The following is a 19,883-nucleotide window of genomic DNA, read 5'->3' on the forward strand; positions in this document are numbered from 1 at the left end:
CGTCTGGCCAAATTCACCATGTCGTCTCCGAACAGTAGTAAGCGAACGTCTAGAAGTTGATTTCACGGTATCACCCCTTCACTCCGGTTTCACCGATATGTGCCACTTTGTTATTTTTATCCATCCTCTCTCAGCCACACTGTAACTCATAAATGGATTAACCCACGTGGCAGCAATGTACGAATGACGGTAGGTTAATAACTTGAAGGCCCGTACGAAGCAAAGAAACGTCTGAACCCTTTGACCCATGAAGTCGGTGGGCATCAACTATCCAGCTTTATATACATGAGTTTTGTGCATTTATTTTGTGTTTTTTTTTCATAAAAAAAATAAATAAATAAAATTGAAAAAAAGCGACTAACTCGGTATGACCAGTAATGTTGGGTACAACAAACGCTTAGGCGGTAGTAAGTCGGCATTGAGCACCGGCAAAAGCCTACGCGTACAGCACTCATGGACGATGATCGCCCAGTGATCAACGCCTAATGATGATGAACGCTGGAGGTACTGTACCGTCCGGGTGTTCACGTGACGAATCCCTCCAGCGTGAAAAGAGAGATAGTTTGAGTTTATAACGGGTGTCTATACAGGTGAATAAACGAAGCAGGAAATAATTCAGACTCGTTTGGATGATACAAGCACGCGCATTCAGCAATTGTATTCTCGGTGGATGATGCCAGAGGTTGTTGTGAAAGCCGCGATTAAATATATCTTTTTTTGTATTTGGTCAATTGAATTAATGACCCGATCCAGTAGTGAATGGTGCTTGAATAATACAGGGAGTTTCATTTGGAGGTCTGTGAAGAGGACTGATGCCTAGTTTTGCGTTCTGCGATGTGTTGATGAATCTCAGTGCCGTCAGGACTGCTGTCCCATCAAGTAAGACAAGCCGACTCGTTATTAAACATGTCGACTGTGGTGTGAACGGTTTTATTGGAAGGCTTAAAAATGGAAGGTGATGATTCAAGGCTGATGCCTCCTAACGACGGTTTACGGCCCCAAGACGTTGGCTTGAGGAGGAGGAGGAGGAGGAGGAGGAGGACTATTCATCAAATTGTCACTGGAGTCTTGCTATCCAGCGCCGCGCCTTGTCCAACAAACCAAGGGGAGGACCTCAATGGCTTGTTTGATGGAATTCATACAGACGGTATATGGTATGGTAGTTCAATGAGACGACCACCGGAGACGAATGTATATGGGGCACCACGGCTACCAGATGCCATTGCGACAATCTCACAGTTCCGTTTTTCTCTCTCCTCGACTTCACAGATAATTTAGCAATTGTCTGTCTATTTTCAGAATTAAATTTTGTTGTTATTTTCATGAGTGGTCATTTTCGGGGGTCTTCAGAATGACCATTAGGGAGAACATCGGTTACCAGATGTCACGATTTCGCCGGAGGGACAGTAATCCAGTTGTCCTGGCTCGAGGGTAAATCCATCGGTATTTCTTCATCATTCAACAAGATTTTTCAACACTTAACGATGAATCTTGTCAACTGATTGTTATTTACGCGATGACATGACTACATTGTGATACTCCAGCCTACCTCAGGCTGATTGAATTTTCCGTACAGCCTATGCAAATTGACTCCGTGAAGTCATCATCCAATTGCTGAAGATGAATTGCACCCCAAAAGATACAGAGTTGCAATAGCAAATTGATGAATCTCCCTCCCCCATATAGCTGTGTGAAAGTAGATCGACTTATCTTCAAGCCGTGAGAATCTAAACTCTGACGAGTGCCGGAAGAACAGCTCGAGAATTACCAATAATTATTGTAAACAATTATCCACCTATTAATTATGAATTGATTGACGTCAGTTGTTGCAGAACGTGGATTAATAACTTGGCGTTGTAGAGAGAAATGTGAAGTCAGTGGAGAAATGGTGAAGAAAAAATGAATGGACTTGGTCACGCGATGAGAATTGAATTTGTTGCAATGTATCTCGCGCGATCTAAGTAATAGCTGTGTTGAAATGTATTAGAAGACCATCAAGAAGTTTAGATTATGGTATGAGGAGGGTAAAGTTAATATCGCTTGAAATTTTTATCACAGAGAAGGCCAAAGGCCTTCCTCCTTACACTGTTACCAGGATAAACGCCGAGGGGGAGGTGGTGCTATTCAGCAAGACAAAAACATCTGCGCCCTTAATTATTTTACGGATTTAGTAGATCGTTATAGCTTGTAAAATTACTGGCAATTTCACGCCCCCTAAACTTATTTTATCCCCGGCAGCCTATCGGGCCAGAATCGTATGGGCTTAAACGCTGAATGTGTTGGGTGATATGTCGGGGCCACCTCAGTGAGAGGAAGAAGACCGGAATATACTTGCCAAAGGATATTGGGCATCATCATTCGTGCCAAATTAATGGCCACCTTGTTTACGACTGCATCGCCAACGGACACGCAACCGATTGCGACCAGCATTTGGAGTTGGACGCAATCGACAGTGAAATGTTCCCCCGACTTTGCCTCAGACTTTCCAGCCAAGATTGGACAATTTTTCGGATATTTCTTCCACCAATTGCCTCAATCCGAGGAGATGAGTATTGCATTCCTTCGGACAACAAGCTTACCGTCCATCCGTCGTAACCGTTATCCTTTTGGTCCACTTTGCGATTATTAGTTCCACCTTTTTCTTCTGGCTCTCTCGTCTCACTACTGTAAGCGATATAACAAGAGGAGCCCCCATGACCCAGGTAGCCGATGACTACCCGTTCGTTTCACGCCCGATTTCATTTTTCATCCTTTCCACTCTGTTGTTTGGCGCACACTCCTCATCATTTATCTCCTCTTCTTTATGATCGTCATACCCGCACTCAAACTCATTTTTTCCTACTTCTAAATTGCCTTTTCCCAACTCAACTACTTTTTACATATTGAGGCCTACAACAACAACAACAACGAGAACACTCCGCTATTTCATTTGTTCAGAATTTAATGAATCCCCGAATGTCACTGTCTTAATGAGCTTTGGTGCGATCCATACCCCGAAGACATACAGGGCGACGACTACCGGATGCCGCATTGAGAGGCGCGCAGTTGCACGAATCACTGTAATTTAATAAATTGCGATAGCTGCCGTCCTGGGGCAAATTGTAGCATAATCATTCATTAGTAGGTCGTGACTTGACGTTGGGATGCGCTTGGCTCGCGCTGGTCGCCCCCAACTCGATCGTGATACCTCCCCGACACATCTACTAAACTCGCTAACGAAATTTTATCCCGAGATCCTTTCTACTCGATCAAAGTATACTTTATTTACTCACAATGTATTGCCCTCTTTTGTCTCGAATCGAGCTATTCCCCTTTTTCCCTCCAATGATAATGCAACAATTATTCGGATTTGCAATCAATGGAATTGCCTGTTTAAAGCACCGATCATTTCATGGAAATTTCATGGCGATTCTATTATGAAATTTCTCACTAATTTCTCATTACTACCAATACTACTGATACTTTTGTGAACAAATCTGTGTGGACTTTGTGTTGAAACGAGAGCATAAACGCATGATATTGTTGGTTAATACGCGCTATACGTCTGGCATCGATTAAATCTCGATCGAATGCACGAGACTCGCAATTAGCCTCGCTAATTTCCCCACAATTAGCCAGTACGAGGTAATGAAGTTATCGCTCGGTTCGTGTCCCCGATTACACGGCATTTACATGAAATCGCGTGTATACCCCCGAGCACAAAGACGACAACGACGCACCACAGGAGACGAGTTTGGTGTAGGTGACTTGTCTTCTCTGTGTGTGGCGGCCATTGCGATAAGTTGCCAAGGTGTTTCACTTGAAAATAGGATTCACTTGACATCTCAGAGTATCTGTCATTCCTACTTTGTCTTTTTATCGCAGGTGATGGAAAAAATGGGCAAACATTCGCCATGTCAGGCAAACGTGCACGAAAATAGGGAAAAGAAAGGGAAAAAAATCGAATGCTGGCACTTTAATAAATTGCAACTTATCGAATCACCCCAGGATTCACCCTATCATCGCCCAATGAATCAGAGAATAAATACAAAGTTCAGGATGAACCATTCATCTCTCTTCAGATTCAGATATTGTCATGTTCTCCCGCTGGAAAGTTTCTCTTGTTTTACTTTTCTTTCGGCCTTCGATACGGATTATTTTGATATTCTTTTATCCACTTGGTCTTCAATATTCCTTCAGAAAATTTAAATGGTTTTGAGAGAGAAAAAGGGTCCAGTGGGAATTCCTCGCCACTTCCACCGAAATATTTACACTTCTGAAGCGAACTTTCCCATTCAATTTGCATCGAGAGTTTCGAGGGGTGATCGGAAATGTAATATTGAACACTTCACGCCACAAAATGTCATTTTTATAACAAAACTCAACTCGGCAAATCGAAGTTCACATGAACATAAATTTTCCGTATCTGATTTAGAGATTAATTGAGTCTTAAATGCGTGTTAACAATCGGAATGTATTTCAAATCGGACATAAATTCACCCATTCAATACTACGTATTCTTATGAATACTATAATAAAAACGAGCATACCATAAACAACAAGTTCTCGTTCAAATATTTATCATTATTAACATCAGTTCCAATAATAGGATAGGACTGTCTTACATAGGAAGGCTGATTACAGTTTATCATTTTATTACTTTTTGAAAAATTTACGGTAAAACAAATATTTTCTAACACAGACAGCAAAAAGGTTTTTGTATTCCAAAGACAGATATTTTTCCACTTGGGACAAAAGCATGATTAATTCGATTGAATGACGAATCGATGGGGCTCTCACCCACACCGTGGAGTTGCCCCGAGGGTGACTTCTAATCAAAACTACTAACGAGTGATCGCCCACATAGGCGTGGTCCCTGGCTCGCCTCGACGACGCACCTTTGTAACTGCAATGCCCTATCAAAAGTACCAAAAAATAAAAAAAATAGAAAATCAGAGAATACAGCGCAGTTGGCCCGATTGAGAGAAATTGCCAGGAGTTTATTTCAGGGTATACCACGTACGCATCCAATGAGATAGTCGTTTGGACATGATTTATCATTCTCGCGCCATCACCATCGGCCAATAGACCACAGGAACAAAGGATAATAACAACTAACAATGAGACTAGTCAATTTCTCACCAGAAAGGGTTGGGTTCAAAATTTTTTCGCTCCTGCTTCTTCGCATTAAGTATTTTTTCATTCAACTTGTGGATTATTATTTTTTTTAATTTTTTAATTTTTCCTTTAGACAGAGAGATCTCACTGAATAATCCTGGACTGTTATCGGAGCGCAAATAGGGTCATGGAACCTACGCGTGCGAATGCATATATATATATATAGAACCGTCACGATCTCTCGGCTCATGATCTTTTCCGAGGTCTGTGAGCATTATCGTGAGGTACACGGAGCGCTCTGACTTACCCTCCGGCTGATTTCGGCGAGAGCAGGTGTATGTGCCTATCCCAAACTCGGAGGCGTGGCTCCTCTATTCCGTGTAATTCTTGAATAAAAGACAAATGAAAATTGTTGATAGTCGGGGGAATTAATGCGCTGGGATGTGAAAAGTGAGAAGGACCTTTCCGGATAATCATATTTGTTATCAGGCACTTGCACACTGACTCGGGGAACAATTGATTGTAACCAGCAACTTTTGGTTTATGCGTTTTGTGGTTTACATGGGTTACGCAATGGGAATGTTCATTGGTGAATGCTGCCGTGATTCTATCTTGGGATTCTGATTGCGGCTCGCGTGGGAAAATAATCGCAGCCCAATTTTATAGACTGATTGCAAGTGAACGGTCTAATCATCGGGAAAATATTCAATATTCATTATTTCAGTTCCATTATAAAGGACACAAGAACGTTGAGGCTTATCAGAAAGGGATAACCCTACCTATAAAAGTGCTTCACCTCACTCATTCAATTTTTAACTTCACCTTTTAAGTTCAGAAATTATGTGTCTCGTCATTAAATAAAATGTATTCACTTCTTTTATGCGGATCACTATCGAAAAAAAAAGTCCAGCGAAAATAGCATGACAAGATGGCGTCTTTCACTTAATTGCCAGGTTTAGTATTTTCTCCGTTGATAATTAGGTGTACTACTCTCTACCGAGAGAGCAACTGGGCAAGTTTAAGGATAAATTCAGGTAAAACCCGAGACAAGGGGCCCTCCTCATACCATGGTAAGGAGTCGTTGGGTCAGAGCGCAGTGGGCTTGCACCACTTGCCAAGTATCCCAGTTGGATAATTACCACATCGGCCCCATCGACAGTCATACGTTTTACACCAGTTTTCTTTGGCATAACGTGTGCTTCTCCCACTTCTCCTGTGAAATGCTTCTTATTCCACGAAGCATGCGTGTCCACTTAGCGTACCCGACGGTTTCGCCGTACTTTTTTTTTTCTTCCATTATTCTCCTCTCTCCGCCTTTTCGCATATTTTTTCCCCTTTGCGCCGCTTTTTTTCATTTTTTTTTTCGTGTTTTACACACCTCTTCTTTTGTCCGTGCTCGTCAATTCTGTCATCACCAGCGCAGCCCAAGGCAATTGTCTAAACAACCGGAAACCGTAATCGTTTTGCGTATTGAATATTCAACTGCGCTCTCATACAGTTTTTTTTTCTTTCCTTCCTCCATTAGATGTTTTATTGGCAGACGATATTTGAGTTAGAATGTCAAAAATTCCGGAATTTTTAACATGTGTCACTTGAACGAACCAACTTAATGTGTTTGTCGGGATGGCGACAGTCGCGTTTGGGGTGTTTGTCGAGGTATTTAGATGGGTCAGTGTCCCTCACGAAATCATCGCTACGAATGAGGAAGATTTTTCGTCAACACCGGCACAATTAGCACCTCATCGGCAGTGGAAGACAGAATATACACCGGCTTCTGGGCTTGGGAGGATTGGCCCGGTTACCATTCTTGCGCCTTGGTAGTGAAAATAAAATATATTTTTCATTTTTCGAAAAATATTTCTATTTCCTAGTGCGATCGGTCTGTTTATTCTCTCCGGGGCCTCAAAGCTACGTTCGCCCCGGCATTGGCCGTCTGAAAGGATCTCCAGGGATTCTTCAGTTTCACCTCCGAATGCTTTTCTGCAGTTGGACGGACCCTCCGAACTTTGATCGTCCTTCCCTGCTTTTCTTACACGCTGAACACCACATACGTGTACAGGATCACGCGAGGGCGTCAGTAATCATGGAGTTTTGTTTATAAGCTTCATACAAAGTACTGGCTGTAAGGTTTTAGTGCACGCTCGGTGGGAGAAATGCAGCTGGGCCCTCACGATAGTCCAAATCGTGGCACTACGATATGCGTCATGTGCATCACGCTCAGATACACCGATACCTTCATAATTTCTCTTTCCCGGTTTTCGGCATATTCAGGGTGGCTTATCATCAATCCGGAAATGTTGTGTACAAGCCATTGGTATCCTAAATAATTACCAATGTGGGGGATTTTCATCACGCGAGGGCAGATTGTTGCTACAACAAGAATTTTTTTCTACTGTTCATTGATCATTCGCTTTTTCATTATTTACCATTACAATTCCACTCTCATAAACATCTACATTTCATAGATATCGATTCAGTGAGGCCATTTAGGTATCTATTGAATATGGACAGGTCAAAAGGTTGAAAAACTTTGCATTTTCCAATTCCTTTTTCATCACCGTCAAATCCCCCTGAACTGCTTTCACGTGGTTAATCCAAAATCAACAAATCAGATTTTCCCTCATCCAAAAAATAACATGTATCCAGCTGGATTACTCCAGCTAACCTCTTATTGCTTCTCTCAAATGATAATAAGCTAAATTAATTCCGCAAGTCAACATCTCAATTATGAGGCTGCGGGAAAAAACCGGTAAATTATCAGTAATAATATAATAATTCTACTGGAGGTATTATAAATCCGCGTAGGCAAATCTGCGTACAGTATCCAATAAGAGGAGCGAATGAGGTACGGGCAGGATGTGGGAGGACGTAGATTGCGGACCTGCCATTCGGTCACAAGGGGGAGAGCGGGTCAGTGTCTCCCAGGAAGAAGGAGAAAGCCCCGGAGAAGGATAAAATCCAATCTCATACATGTATAAACATAATCCCCTAACGGAACGTTTTGTTAACGATTTCCAGTGACGATGAGCGCAACGAATGCCTGATGATCGGGTTCACGCCTTCAGCATTTAACCTCGACGCGAGGAGTTGTCCCGACACTATCAGCGAGCGATTATGTTTTAGAGAAATTACCCAGGATGAAAAAAAAGAGTTGCTGGATGATTATGTTAATGATGATGCAATTAACTCGGTGAGTGAACAATTTTCCATCGATTTCGTCGGATAGCATAAGTCAATTCAGACGTAAATAGCGATGGGTTATACCTGTTTTAATATTAATAAGATATCGACGGCTGGTTTTAATGAATGTAATTCCGGCCACAGGTTCTTATCGACAAACTGTTGTGACGAGGAGATCGGGGTAAAATAAAAATTTGCCCCGCGCAAAATCAGAGATTTTAGCGTTTAATAAGCGTTTAAGAGCCCTCCCTCGGTGTGGAATAATTTCGCAAATTGAATATACAAACCAATCACTCGTTGTACGAAATCAAAATGCGAACTATTACTTATCTCCAATCTTCTATTAACCTTTCCTACTCGCCCCAGTATTCACCACTGCGGGACGTGTGACGCAATGCAGAGGCACTTCAACTCTTGAGAATGAGAAATACAACTCTCGACTCGCACGACGTACGTATGCCATGAGGCATAGACCCATTGGAATCGATCAGCTGTTTCGCGTAATTACACACCACAATCTCAACGGTTCCCTGATTTATTGTTTGTTCAGTCAGAACAATACTATCGTCGATGCGATGAGTAATAGTACAATTCATAATGAAAAATAAAGCAACGACGCGGCTAACAACGGGCAAATGTTGCCCACAATTTTCATTTTAAATGGGGTAATCCGTGGGACGTGTCTTAAATTCATTATTTTTTTAATACCTGGGGCCATAAACACTTGATTAACCGGGCACCCGCCAGGGGAATTATCCTCAAATAGTCCTCGGGAGATGGCTCTCTTCCGCAGGTGTATCACCATTGTAGGAAAAAAAATAAATGGTGCAGCAAATCGCCTGCACCGGTCGTTCCGACAAATTAAATTTTCAGTGTCTTGAGCTACTGCCGAAGGAAAAACAAGTTTCTGAGAGTCGGGAAAATGGCTAGACCCAGGAAACACATTATCTTAAAATCCAACGCAATTAAATGTTTTTTGTCGTTGGAGAAAAAAAAATCCTCTCGCTATTAATAATTTTGCATAATTATGTTCCGATACAAAGGGGCGAAGACAATATTTTGATATTTTTAATGAAGAGAAAGAGGAAAAATGAAAGTCTGACTCTCACAACCATCCCAATACCTCAATTCATCGGATCGATGGGTCATTCGAAAGAATTTAATAAGTATTTTCTTTAATTTTTCCCTCGCGTAGAAACGACAGGAACGGTATCTTTATTCCTCACCTTCTGTGTGCGGTCGCACTGTTGGAAGCATAAAGAGAGAAATTTTATCGGGCGTTACGAGCCAACGGGTATTGCCGTTTAATACCAATTACCGAGGCATCCGCATCCGCTGCCATCGCCTCCAGAAATCATTCTTTCGATTTTTTTATTCACATCTCAAATGGATACTTACGGAGAATTATTACTATTGAGGGATGTTTTTCATTTGTGATGTGTCAAGGTTTTGAAATTCAGACATTGTTGCAATGGAGCTGTGGGAAGACGGAAAAATCGAAATTTTCGGAGGGTTAAGTAATATGCGTGACGATAGACCTGTACTTATGCACCTACCGGTCGTTCCGCCCCAGTGCAATTCTCGACACCTGCGGCTTTTTTTCCGATGGTGTTAATGTGTAGGGCATCGATGACGGAGGGGGTTTATTTATCGGTGGAGGCTGTGTGGTCAGGTAGCATCACCAGTGCCACCTGTCATGTTTTACGCCCTTAAGACAACAATTGCGGTTGCGGAGGATCTCTCTTTCTGGGAGCTTGAGGGGGATTTTATGTGTGACTCTGCTGAAAATTGATCTGGGGGGGTGTTTATTTATTTGGGGAAGTGGAAAGTTTCGGGATTTTTTTTTCTCCGGGGGACAGCCGGTTTTTTTGGGACTAAGTAAATTGACGTCCAGAAACTGCTGGCGAAAAGGTGCTAAGATATTTTATTGAGAGCGGGCCTTCAACTTGGGGACCTATTTGCTGAGCCAACAGACTCACTGCTTGTCGGACACTTCGGGGGGCACCTGGAGGTGACTTGATATGATGAGAAAATTGTAGATTAAAAAACAAATTTTTTCCCTGAAGCATGATTGGGATAAATCACCTGGGAAATCTGATATTTCATGATTTTTCCCTCAGCATTAAAATTCATAATCATCGGCTGAGACGTTTTAATTTCAATAAAATTATGTAGAAATCGTCGGAATTCAAGAGACTTGTTTTCGTCCTTCGTGGAGATATTTTCATCGGGCAAAGGTCTCGTTAACTCGAATGATAAGTCGTAGCAATTTCACAGCTTGAGAAGCCGGCCGCTAGCACGACCGTCTCCAGAAAGATACTCCACGGAAAAATATATTCCCAACGAGTCACTGAGACGTCATTCAAACATTCTGCACAATCATCCCCTGGAAGCCACTTTAGATATCACGAGCCATGAAAAAAAAGATTGAATGACATATTTAGGAAGACCCCTGTCATCTCCTGAAACGACTCATTCCCAGCGATGATTCAAGTTTAATACACGAAACCAGCATTTGAATGTTATATACCGGCCAATAGTTGGTAACCGTAGTTGAGAGTTGCGGGTGATGATACAGAAATGGCAGACCTCGTACAAATCGTACTCTGCATCCGGTTGCCAGGCAACATACTAATTAGCCCACCCAGCTCTTTCAAGTGGATACTCGACAGTACTTGGTATAACCTCGCCATCTACCTACTCCTCATAGCAGTATAGTGACACTGTATATAGGTAACATCGGAGGATCGTTAATGGGACCACTGTGATATCCAGCAAAAAGCCATTATCAGTATTTAATGTAGGAGAAAATTTTCATTCACAAAATATTGATATTTTGCACTGGCAATTTTTCAATTAATTTTGAAATGAGAGAAAAGATCCCGAATATCATTCCACCGCAAGTGTCGGTTATGAAATTGCACCCGAAGGAAACAAAAAAATACCCGTCAAACATATTTAGCCTCTAATAACCCTCAACGCGTAATTAAACCCCAATTTCACGAGACATCAATCATAAAAATACTTCTAATTTATATTTCATCACTCAGTTACGCAAGTTGATTACAAAATATCCAATCACCCGACATTGTCCCCCAGGAATCCATCAGTCATCGATTGCCAAACGTAGTCGGTCAAAGATCAGGGCCATTTCTACCGGAATTGTCATCGAATGAAGCTTCAACCTGTCACCTCGAGGTGAATTCACCTGTGATTGGGCCGTGAATGGCCATTTAACAATCCTCGGCATATGTTTGTCCATTGGATGTCAATGTCACAAGCCACTCGAGTGACAGAAAAAATCTGAACAATGAAGCAGTCAAAAAAATCATCTCCCCAAGGAAAATATTATCTGTTAAAACATCGGAGATGATTAAATCACCTGAAGTTCATATTAAGCCCTTGGCGTCTTCGAGTGATGAAGAAAAAAATAAACAGAGGTGAAAAAAAAAAATAGAGGATTGGATTCCCAAATGCGTGACACGTCACAATTTGAAAGGAATCGGCTGGCCTCTTGAGAACTTCTCATGATAATAAAAAAAGGAGAGAGGACGAAAATGGTGTGAACGATGCAAGAGGTGCGAGATGAAATAACAATGAGTGCCATCAATGGGGTCCAACCGGGGGCCCTCGGAGCGGCGGCTGAGGCACAAATTACAGGCGTTTGCCTCGTTCCTCACTTGGAGAGAGAGAAAAAAAAAGAAAAAAACTCGTGTCCCAGAGGGTGACAAGCCTTGCGGAGGTTTCTTTACTGCCGAGTGGACGGTATCTCACTCGTCTCTGGAATTTCTAACGATGTTTTGTAGTCATCTTCGGGGTCAATAAAATGTTTCAATGGGGAAGGGGTGGGAAATGTTACTTCTGCAGTTTTTTATGGTCGGAAAAATACCGGTAAAAATATTTACGTAGTTTTTCGGGGGATATTGGAGCTAAATTAGACGAATGGAATACATCACCCTTGAATATCATGCTCAATTAAGGTGCTCAGAGCATGACTAGAAAAATAAAAAGTTTATGAAGTACATTTGGGGCGATTTTTTGAAGATTTAACCAAGTATACAATTCTTCAGTGCAAAATGTTTCCACCGATTCTCAACCATATACTTACTTCCAAGCGAAAGGACACGATTAGAATAATAACCGGCATTCAAAACGTTTAGAATAGTTTCGTCTGTTTACCATAATCGCCACTGTCTTCTAAACCCAGATTACCCGAAAAATATAAAATCACATCATTCAGTGGAATGTTGACTCTCCACGAGTCTGGACCAGCCTCCCCCCTCCCCCCTTTAATGTCAACAGATTACCCCCGGTAATAGTGAAATTACAATGTTCATCCAACTGGGGGTCATCCACCATGCGTGGAGTCACGTTTTTACCTCGCTGAATTCCATCGTCCTTTTGTCTCATACGTCGTAATGGACGTAATTGTCGTCTCAAGCGCCTCGAAAACGGATTTTTGGTAATTCTAGGGTTAGATGCGGATTATGGCCCGGGTATGAGGGGTCAAACGGGCTTTATTTTTCTGGACTGATTACAGAAATTAGATTTTTTCAGAGGAAACGACAGGATCATTAAGGGGTATCGATAATAAGAAAGTGATTCCATCAGATTTTCAATTCACGTCAATTTTTTTAAATGAAAATCCTCACTCATATAAGATAAAATAAAAAATATATATTTGTATAGAAGTATTTCCACATATTTATAAAAATTTGCAGTGGTTATTTCAGTGTAATCACGTCTGGAGAAAATGAGAATGTATGAAATTCAAGGGGTGGAGATGGGATATGAAAAATTCGGTGAAAGTACTCGATCATTTTCCCCGAGACATTATTCCATTTCTATACTTAATACATAATCTATTCCGGAGCTTTGACAATGCGAAATCATCGTCACGTGGGGAATTGATCTTTCCGAGGTCTCATATTTCATATATGTTTGGACGTTAGCTTTGTTGTTCCGTTGGTGATATCTCTGAGATCAATAAAATCACTTTATCACGCATTTGAATTGAAAATAATGCAATATAAATTGAAAATATTAACGACAAAATTGATTTACAATTGATTTGATCATTTATTGTCCCTCCATTGTTAATAGTCGCCGACTAAAAAAAATTGGTATTATTATTTATTTATTTTTCCCCAAATAAAGAAGATGAAAATAAATAAAATTAATGAACATAATTTCATATTATATCCACTCTTAAATATAGGTATTACCGGGTTAATATTAACATCCCCGTGACAAGGGTCTCCTCACAATGAGAAATCAATATAAAAAAATTATTCGACACGCTTGATGACGTCTATTCGTCTCACGTCCCTAAAGTCACTCGGAGAAATTTTACCATCGTCATTTCCCGTAATGCGATCTCTCCCGTTTTACTCGTCACTCGTTGTGATTTGGTGGATAAGGGGGAGAGGGGATTGGAGAAGAGAAATATGTAAGAGCGTCAACAGTGGCGGTACCGAAACTTGGAGCATCATTCCGGGGCTATCAATCTATCAGCCGGCGGACAAGGCTAATGCACCGGAGGCCTTGATATACATATTTCGAGGGTGAAGGGCTTGGGTAATTACCCAAGAAGGGCTCGACTCCATTGTCAAGTGAGGAATTTTTTTTTCTCACGGAGACAATTTTTTTTCTCAATTTCTACTGTCTCGATATTCCTTCGGATAGTTTTTTTTCCCTTCTTCTTGTCGTGATGGGGATACTGCGATCTTGGGAGGATTGATCACGATTCGTGATGTTGCGTGATGCGAGGGGAAACGAAAAGAGGGCTTGATGGAATCTGGACTGTGACCCCGATGCACTCTCCGGGAGAGGCATCGATCGTCATTAAAGCCTTAACAGTATTGAAATAAAAATCTTTGGGAATAGATTTATGTAATTATAGAATGACGAAGTGAATTGATAAATTAAGAATGCTTGCAACAGATGACGGAGGAAAACGTAGGATTTATTATTAGAATTATAGGGAAAAAAATATGTATATACATGATATTCAGTCTCAGTCCGGTATTGCAAAATAATTGCCCATTTGACTCTGTCCCTCAGCCACCAAAATCGTGTAATATCTTCATTGAAATCATCTCGTATTGACGTCTTTAGAAAATAACGGGAGGCACGCCATTGTTGCCATCGGCATGAGGGGGTTGACCGGGTGCTCCCCACCTCAGACTCTCTCCCCTGATAAAAAGGGTTGAACGTACGACTGCCAACGATCGACCGGACGTGCTATATACAAACAACGGAGAGAGAAAGAAGGGAGGCAGGGGGCAAATGATAGAGACAAACAAAAAAGGGAGCTGAGTGCATGAAAGGTGAATAGAGCGCTGACTGGTGGCGATATAACGATATAGTCAAGTCGGGGCGTTTTAGGTCCCATTGTGGTGAGACAATTTGCCTTAATGGAGGCGCACCATACGACATTTTATAGCTGAATAAATGTCGGCCACAAAAAAAGTGCAATTTAATACCTGATTATGTAATAAATTTGTGATTATGAAGACGAGCAAGAACATCGACATTAGTGAATATTTGGACGATTTTTTGCTTCTGGGGAAGCACCTCTTTCATTGGCGTCTTACAGGTCGACCAATCGATGGAGTTCACCTCTTGAGAGCTCTCGCTGAGGGATGAAAAGGGTTTTTCTATTTTTTTTTTAGAAGAGGGGATTTTCAACGGCGGTTTTTGCCACCACAAGTGGGTAGAACCAGTAAACCGGTCACGTTCGATGGACTTCGGGTGGATTCCGCTGGGCGTTAAGAGTGAGATCGCCATGGGGGATCAGCTGGTGTGGGCTTCTCTTGCCCAAAAGTGGGGTCCCGTGGGAAGTCAATCAACCAGCCTTTCTTCGCCCCTGTGGATGTTTAAGGGGACGTCTTTCAGTTTCCAACATTCAGAACGTGACTTATTCCTAAAGCAAGTAGCAGTTTGATGAAAAAAAAATTATATTTCCGATAGTGCGGGAAACCGGGGCATTACGAGGTATCTTAGATCGGGAACACCATTTCAATTATTCAAAATGAAGGTTTTCCAAAATTTTTTATATTACACCTCATTGAATTTTTTTACATAGCTTTTATTCTATAGGTACCATTCTATATTATTCATTCCTATGTCAATGAGTCAATGCCCTGTTAATTAAAAAAAATAAGCCGCTCGGTAACAACGAATGACGCCCTAATAATGCACCAGAAAACCACGATGATGTGGTAAAAAGGTTATTATCGGTTCAGCGGTTGATTGCATACCGTGTACCACTGATTTTTTCAATAATCTGGAAAATGCAATTTGGGATAATGAGAATTTGGCATCATTGCTATTATCAATCACTACTCTTTGATTTCGCTCGAGCCCTCGAAATTCCATGGAGAGGCATTAACCGATGTTGTGAATGATCCTCTGTTCCATTGAAATATCGAAAATGTGAAATACATCAGCCACTCATTTTTTCCATATCCCACCAAATATACTGTAATACATATTTATTCTTCCTCACGAGGCACGTCCTGTGCCCTTCATTAATCCGAAAAAAAAAAATTTTTTAATGAACAAACTTCATTGAAATCTGATCGTCACGATACAACCCTTTCACATACCGCGATTCACCCGCAGAATAAAACAACTGAGAACTCTCGGTTAAAAGCGACAAGGGAACGGGAGAAAACACAAGGGGTGGGGAGGGAAAATGGAAGAGGGAGAGAGAGAGAGAGTGGAACCCCTGGCTGAATCCGAGGGGTTTCGAATTGAGTGCCCGGGTGGTATGAGGAGGCAAGGTTAGGAGGAAGTGTGGGGGCATGAGACGGAGGAGGGTTAGCGATTGGCATTTAATTAGCGACTGGATGACCGCCGCTACCGCCGCCTCTGGATCAATACACCACCCCCATCCCCCTCCCCCGGCACCCCTCCGGCCCCACCACCCCCTTGGGCGAGAGCGTGCAAGAGGCAGCCTCTGAGTTTTCTACCCCGTGGTGGAACACCTCCTACCTTCTACGCTTCTCCTCTCATCCTTTTCCACCCTCACCACTACCTCCCCCCTCTACCCACCTCACCGCGTTCCCCCCGGGAAACTTCGCCCCTACATCGGACATAAAGTGAACTCGTTTGCTTCACTTGCGTTGACCCTGCGTACAAGGGAACAATTAAATATATTCTGCATGTGACGCCATTTTTAAAAGCTAAAAGCTTGAATATAATTATAATTTAATATAACAGATGGGGAATATACAAAGAGATTTAAATTTTTTAAAGTTTTCTATATAATATATTACATTACAATTTTAGGCATGAAAAATATCCTTTTTTTTTATTAAAAAAAAATGCAAAGCCGCCGTTTTGGAAGAACTAAGACAATCATCGTTGTATCCATCAGCCGGGGCAGAATCGATAATCCTTACTATTATTATCCAAATAAACCAAACACATCCTGATTAAGACAGAAGATATGTGATCTCCTCCCATTCCAACGCAACAACCCTCGGTATAAAATACGCACCTCGTTAACAATGTTCGCACCTCCCCGTGAATCTCTGTATGATTTTTTTTTAATATCTCATTCTTATTTCATGCCAATACACAGTACTGCCCCACTCTCATAATATTCAAGGTAGTACAACTCTGGTATCTTTGGTTATACATAAGAGCGTGTTCTCCACCCACTGGTAAGTTGGTGCCGAGGCCCTTTCGGCGACCACGACCCCGTGACCCTAGATCTCACAGAGATATTTTATTCCCGCATGGATTTTTTTTACGAGCCGATATATCACACATCGAGAGAGTCCCAAACGAACGTTGCCACTCTGGTATCGTTCGTGATTTTTTTTTATTAATAAAAATAATATGTGAGTCGAGAGGGCAACAACAAGACCGAGGGATATGTCGTACACGCCCCCTTATTCACCGAACAATCTGTGAAGGATTATTTTTCAACAGTTGAGGATCCAATTCGAGGCTAGAGTCATCAATTCTTCCGGATAAAAAATTATAAAATTTCAGTGACTGAAATTCGCGTTGAAATATATCAATTAAAATATCTCAAAATTGAAGATCATTCATTTGAAAACTTTATTCCACTTGTCGATGCGAGAACCCTTTCGTGATGAGCATTACTACATTAGTTACTACAGAATGCTCTCGGTTTTTGATCACGAGTCTCTGGCACGTGAAATTCCCATCATTCCGTATGGTGCTGTTGAATTCTAATATCCTATCCTCACTTCTCACGATTTATTAGGACTCCTATAAATGTGACTCAAGGTTATTCATCCTTTGAAAAGGAATATTTCCATTTTAATGTATAAATATACATTGGAAATGAATATTCCTCCATGTGGTCTTGAAGAATGCCCCTGTAATTGTTACTCACCAATATATCTCATCGTGCACATTAAATTCCGCTTGAAAATTAACTCAATGTCAATATCCGTCATTTCACCCCAGAACCAAACCCCACAATCCCATTAATTCATTTTCAATTCACTTCCAAGAAAATGAACTTTATGACTTCGCAAAAGTAATTGAGGAAAGCTGTGGACTCCCCTTAACTGTTTACCGAGAATTAGTGTCGCGCGTGCCAGGAAGCTATCACTCGCCCTATGAATTTCATCAGAAATTTCCGTTTTCCTCAGTTAAAAAGCCCCCCAGATCAGCCCTCCCCCTCTCATTGTCACCCTTTCAATTCTATTAAAGCTGTTGATCTTGATTGGAAAATCCGGAATAAAAGTCGAGGTGTGGCGCGCGCTAGGGAGTTGCGAGGAGCCCCAGACAGATCGATGCTATTCATCGACATCTGGGGGAGGTCCTCCTCCTCCCGTCCTCAACGGTCGACCCAATCGGAAATTGACGACGCGCCCTTTTTTTCAGACACGCGTGCGTTATATGACAATTACCGATATAGAAAAGCCAAAATATTGAAGGGATTTGCTTATTAAATTCCAACTCGCATTCATCCCTTTCCCCGATGTAATTCCACCCTCCACCTCCCGGAAAATTTCAATTAACCGTTGAAATTGCAATCAAATAATGCAAAAAATGCCCCGATTTTTTTCAAAATTCCCTGCCTCGAATGATAAAAAAATATTGTTTATATTTACCGCATTCAAGTGGGCATGAAATTCCTTTTACCCTCCGATTCTTGAGGGATTATGTCCAACTCAGTGAAAATCCTTCAACCCTTACGGAAGCATCCAAACGAGATTTAAAAGCGAAAAAAAAAACGTTGAATTACCTGACCCTCTGTCCACCGGAACGTAAAAGAAGACACGAAAAATTAATGTCCGAGGAGTGGAGTAAAAAAAGCAATTTTCCATCTTCCGCCAAAGGAACAGGGACCACCGGTCATTTCCCACAGGGCAAATTCTCTCTCTCTTTTCCTTTTTTTCCACGCGGATTCAACAAATTTTCCCTAAATAATTGAGAGTTACGAGGTAGATGCGCGTGATGGTAAACGTACCTTCTTGCTAGACCCCTGGCTTTTCCCAGGCCTTTGTTTTTCCTTCCGGTGGATACTTTCTGCATCCTGAAAAAGCCTTTTTAGGGCTTTTTCGCCAAGTCCTTCTCATTCGTGTGTCACTTCTAATTTGTGATGGACATGTTTTTCCAGGGAAATTATAGGGAAAGTTGGTTGACATAAGAGGGAATTAATCATTGATATTTAATATATTATTTTCGATTTAATTGATCCAGTGAATGCCAACTGCAATGCACGACATATCACTCATGAAAAAAAATCTCAGAATAATATATCCCCTTCAGACGAAAAGAAATGATCTCGAAAAAAATGTAAAAACGAAAATAAACAGGGAGGCACTTGAAGCCGACAAGAGGGGCTGTAAAAAAGTCAGGGGTGAAAGGCGTTTAGCACATTGTCGCGACCACAATGGCAATTTGCGTGATGTATCTCGCCATTATCCGAGCGACGCTTTCAAATGTACTGGAATTAACTCGTCCCAATGTGTCAGAAAGAGCCCTATAACCAGATGCAGCGCTCCTCTCAGCAATTTTTTTTATTCCATATATTTGTTTCTCCACAAATTTATTTCTCTGCGGTGGCGCACGCAGCATCGCACACATACTGTCGTTGAAAAACGACTCTGGCCTGCGATAATAACCTGGCACGCGGCAATGCCAAAGATACCATAGTAAAAGTATTTCTCTTGTCAGTTTTTTTTTCTCTACTTTGGCCGAGGGATACAAAAGTGGCAATAAATATATCTAGAGGCGACAAAATATCGCAAGATATATAAGAAAAGGTTCCGGAGTTTGGGCTGTGGGGTTTGACGGACGACACCCGCAGGAGTTGTAAGTCATGGCGCATGCTAACGCCAACGACCCTTTCGCTTCTTTTTAGTTCTATTTTTTCAAGTGTGAGACTTGAGCGGTGGAATAATATCACCCATTGCTGGACCCGTCTACCGTAAAATTAAGGGTCGATTGAAGGGATGTATGGACTTGGGCTAACTGATTAATCATGTCTGCATTGATAGATGTGAAAAAAAATTTTAATATTCATTGAATCAGAATTAGCATCGGGCAAATAATCTGATTCATTTCGCCATTAAATGGTACAGCCTTTATTCGATCGATTTCCCAGTTTA

General features: G+C 41.5%; 1 protein-coding gene across 3 annotated transcripts in view; it reads left to right on the top strand.

Moving 5' to 3' along the window:
• The window catches only part of LOC135165650 (zinc finger protein basonuclin-2-like), a 112,491-nt gene that overhangs the window by 25,621 nt on the left and 66,987 nt on the right, over positions 1-19,883 (top strand). The window lies entirely within an intron of this gene.

Source organism: Diachasmimorpha longicaudata, chromosome 8 (genome assembly GCF_034640455.1).
Source record: "Diachasmimorpha longicaudata isolate KC_UGA_2023 chromosome 8, iyDiaLong2, whole genome shotgun sequence".
In the NCBI taxonomy this organism is placed as follows: domain Eukaryota; kingdom Metazoa; phylum Arthropoda; class Insecta; order Hymenoptera; family Braconidae; genus Diachasmimorpha; species Diachasmimorpha longicaudata.